Source organism: Cupressus sempervirens, chromosome 7, assembly GCF_028749045.1.
Source record: "Cupressus sempervirens isolate cs-2001-9-10 chromosome 7, ASM2874904v1, whole genome shotgun sequence".
Taxonomy (NCBI): Eukaryota; Viridiplantae; Streptophyta; class Pinopsida; order Cupressales; family Cupressaceae; genus Cupressus; species Cupressus sempervirens.
Window position 1 is genome coordinate 81,743,139 of NC_143124.1, and position 4,905 is coordinate 81,748,043.

The window sequence follows — 4,905 nt, forward strand, 5'->3', positions numbered from 1 at the left end:
GTTTATATTTCCCATTCTTTCTGTGAAGGCAATGCAGTGACTGATTGGATCATCAACAAAGCAGTCCAACAAAAGTGTGAGATGACATGACATGATGATTTAAGAAGGGACATGGATTTGAAATCTCTCATTAATTATGATAGAGTTCACATGGCAGAGCAAAAGATTTTCCAAGATTAGAAATATAATGATATTTGGGAGTGCAGATATAGAAGTCAGTGTTATTTCCCTAAGAAAGTACATTAATTTGACTTCAATCCTGGTTTCACACATATTTTTTTTATGAGCACCTTATTTGGTTTAATGAATACCTTGGTTCTTTTTTATTTCTTTATTGCTTCCTCTCCACTTGACTCTAGACTTTCCAAGAAAAACAAAGTCTTTTGAAATGGGAGGAGAACCATGAAAACATGAGCCCAAAATTTGCAAGGCTTGGAAAGCCAAATCCTCTGTATGGAAAATTAAAAAGAAGGGGAATGTCACCACATATTTGGAGAAACTGCATGGATTCAAACCTCATGTCACAATGGCTTTCTTCAAAAACTAGGTTGAAGATAAGGTTTCTCTACATGGAGTGATGGTGCATTTCATGGAAAACTTCATTGTAAGGTGATAGGATTTCCAAAGGAAGGTTTAAAATTTAGCAAGGAAATGAGTATTTCAAATGTACCACTTAAGAAGTTCTTAAAAATAGATTTTAGAGAAAAATAACCTAGAGAAGAATGGTGATTTTTATGAACTGGGCCAAATCAAGACTATCTAGCAGGATGTGCTTTCATGCATTCATGAGTACTTTATCTTAGATGGTAGAGCTAAACGTGTTCATAATATTTTATTTTGTGTTTTTGAATCAATTTAGGCACAAAGATAGAATCTTGTTTCCTTTCTATATGAGATTTTCTTTACTCCATAGTCTCCAAGCTCATAGAAAAATAGAATCCCGCTTGATTCTTCATGAAGTGTTACTTATATTGATTGAGAATTATTTTAAGAACAAGGCTATTGTGTGTTCCCCTCCTTTTGAAAAAAATAAGGGATTTGTGAGTGAAACCTACTCTAAGAAGAGTAAAGGTGAGGAAAGGGTTAGTGGGAAAAAATGGATTCTAAACCAAGAAAACCCCAAAAAAATGTGGAAGAGATTACTGAATCTGATAACTTAGAAAACAATGAAGAAAAAAATGTGGATGAGGAGGAAAACATGGATGTGGGAAACTTCAAATCTAATTTGGAAGGTTACCCTGGTAGTAAAATTGAACTTGGTAAGGAGGAGATGGATGAAAGCAATGAAAAAAAACTAGGTTGGGTAATGTTGGTGAAGAGGATACCAATCAGAGAGAACAATTCCTAGGAGTGAGAGATGGAAAAGAAGCAATGGAGAAGGAAAAGGAGGAACTCTCTAAGAAGGATGTTGAAAATATAGAGGAAGACACTAGGGAAGATAAGAATGAGTCTTTGGCTAAGGAAGAAATGTGGAAGGGGAAGGATGAATCTGTTGTAAGAGAAGCTAGGCTTTATTTTTTGCATACTGGCAAAGCTCATGGAAGACTCTTCCCTTCAAGCTGAATCTTGGATGTATAATGAATTGATGAACTTGAAGAAAAAGGGTTACAAAAATGGAACAAAACCAAGAAAAAAAATTGTGCAAAGACCACCAAAATGGAAATTCAAGTTGGGAATATATTGGCCAAACTTAAGGAATATGAAAACAAGTTTCAATTATTGATCAAAGAAAGTGGCAATAAGATGAAGTAGGTCACTTCTAGTATTGTGTAGCTACCGTTAGTCTAGGGAAGAGAACTAATAAAGAAATCATATATCTAGGAGGTCCAAGTAAAAGAATCAGATAGAATTCAAGGAAAAAAGTTGTTGAGGGCACTATGGAGTTTGTTCTTAACACCATCCAATCTACTGTGGAGGCAAGAAAAGAAGTGGTCCAAATGATCAAAGAACTATAGTAATAGTTTTTTTGAGTTACTAGTTTCTGGTTTCTATTTTGTTAGTTGCCCTAGTTTCTGGTCATTTGTCTAGGTTTTTAATCTAGTTTTGTTGCTTTAAAACTAGGTTCCGGGTCCTTGTGAAACTTGGTCACATTTTTTCATTTTATCTTGTGTTTTTAGTTCCTTGTAAAACCTAACTTTTGAATCTTTTAAAATTGTAGGTTCCAGGTCCTTGTAAAATCTAGTAGAGCTTAATGGTTTATCTTTTGATTTCTTGTTAAGGGTTTTAGGTCCCCTTGAATACCTATTTTTACCTTAATCTAAACAACTTGTCAAATTTCTAACCATTTCCAAATAACAATTCATTCAAACATATGAATTTCAATGAATTCATTATATATTAAACAACTTGTCAAATTATAATAAAAATCATCTCTATATAATAACAAATAGTATTTAAAAAGGATTGCACTAACCTTTTCTATAGAAAGAATATTCAAAAAGCCTTCAAATAGTGTATCTAATGATTGAATTTGGCATTTGGTAGCTTCAAATAGAATGGAAGAATGTTCAAAAAGCCTTCAAATAGTGTATCCAATGATTGAATATAGTGTCTACTAACTTCCAACAACATGAAACTCATGTTTTCTGTCAGAACAACAAAATACACAATAGACAAAAAGTAGAATATGGATCATTAGGGATCCAAACTTTTGTTATGGCCATTTTTTGGTGTTTTCATATAGTGTGTATGCACTATAAATCATGTGCGCACTATAGTGCATACAGACTATGTTAAAAATAATCTCTCCCTATCCCACCATCCTCATCCCCTACTCTCTTTCCCTCCCTACTCTCCCTCTCTCTCTCTCTCTCTCTCTCTCTCCTCCACTCCATCTCCCATCGCCTACTCTCTATCTCTCCAATCCCCTTTTCTCTCTCACACACTCTTAGGCTACTCTCTCTCACTCACTCTCCTCTCCCATCCCCTACTCTCTCTTGCTCTCTTTCCTCTCACATACCCTACTCTCTCTCTTAGGCTACTCTCTCTCTCCTCTCCCATTCCTACTCTCTCTCTCTTGTTCTATGTCTCCCACTCCTTCTCCCACCACCTACTCTCTCTCACTATCTGTCTCTCCCATCCCCTACTCTCTCTCTCTATCTTAGGCTACTCTCTCTCACACTCTCTCTCTTCTCCCATCCCCTACTCTCTCTCACTCTCTCTACTCTCCCATATCCTTCTATCTCTCTATCTTTCTTTCCCTCTCCCACTGCCTACTCTCTCTCACACTAGCTATATCTGCCATCCCCTACTCTCTCTTTCTCCCTCCCTCCCTCCCTCCCTCCCTCTTTGGATACTCTCTCTTTCTCTATCTATCTCCCTCTCCCACCGCCTCTCTCTCTCTCTCTCACTCTCTCTCCCATCCTCTACTCTCTCTCTCTCTCACTCTCCCATTCCCACTCCCTCTCCCACTGCCTACTCCCTCTCACTCTCTCTCCCATCCCCTCCTCTATCTGTCTCTCTTGCTCTCACTCTCCCACCACCTACTCTCTCTCTCTTGTGCTACTATCTCTCTCTCTCCTCTCCCATCCCCTACTCTCTCTTTCACTCACACACTCCCACCTCCCTCTCTATTCTCTCATATCTCATACTCTCTCTCTCTCCCTCTCTCTCTCTCTCTCTCCATCTCCCTCCCTCCCTCCCTACCTCCCTCTCCCCCCTCTCTCTCTCCCACCCCTACTCTCTCCCCCCTCTCTCTCACTCGTCCTCCCTCTCTACTCTCTCTCTCCCCCATCCCCTACTCTCTCTCTCTCTCTCTCTCTCCTCTCTCTCTCTCTCTCTCTCTCTCTCTCTCCCCCATCTCCTACTCTCTCTCTCACACATAGCCATCCCCTTCTCTTTCTCTCTCTCCCATCCCCTACTCTCTCTTTCTCTCTACCTTCTTTGATTCCCTAATCTCTCTCTCTCTCTCTCTCTCTCTCTCTCTCTCTCTCTCTCTCTCTCCCCATCTCCTACTCTCTCTCTCACACATAGCCATCCCCTTCTCTTTCTCTCTCTCCCATCCCCTACTCTCTCTTTCTCTCTACCTTCTTTGATTCCCTAATCTCTCTCTCTCTCTCTCTCTCTCTCTCTCTCTCTCTCTCTCTCTCTCCCCTTATCCCACCTCCTACTCTTTTCCCATATTTTAATCTCTCTCCTTCCCTCTTTATTGAAATTTAGGTCTTAATAGTGTGTGTGCACTAAAGCGTGTACATGGTATTAAGACCTAAATTTAAAAAAGCTTAAAATAGTGCGTATGCACTATAGCGCACACATGCTATTTAAAACTTTGCATTATACCAAGCCTAAGGCTTAGCTTTTCCTCAGGGATCTAACCCCAAAGATTTGGAGTCTTTAAAATGATCTGAGACATGTTTTGCTACAAACATACAAAAAATGATTGATTTTTCTTGCGTGCTCTCCTTCAAGTTTCCTCATGGTTGAACATTAATGAAATCATGTCAGATGATATTGTAGGTCTCTGTGTTAGCTATATAACTATATAATTTATTTTTTATTTGAACTATTTTAAGCCTTTCAACTATAATTTCTTTTGAATGTATGTCCATTTTTTGTCAAAAACCAACATGTACTAATTGGGCTGTAGATTTTAGCCTCAAATTTTGTAAATTTTAGATTAGTTTTCAATCATCTCTAGGGGGAGTGTTAGGATAAATTACAGACAGAAATAAAAAACTACATGCAAATATAACCAATAACAGAAAATATAATAGATCACACAGAAATGAACACAAGGCACCAAGATTTAACATGGTACACCCAATCCCTGGGCTACGTCCACCAAACATCAAGTCTAATCTTATTACAATCTAGTGATTACAACCTAATTACAATCCGTAATCCCTTACAGCTCAAGACCACCGCAAGAACCAATTTCGCATCACAACATAATGAAAAATACCCAAC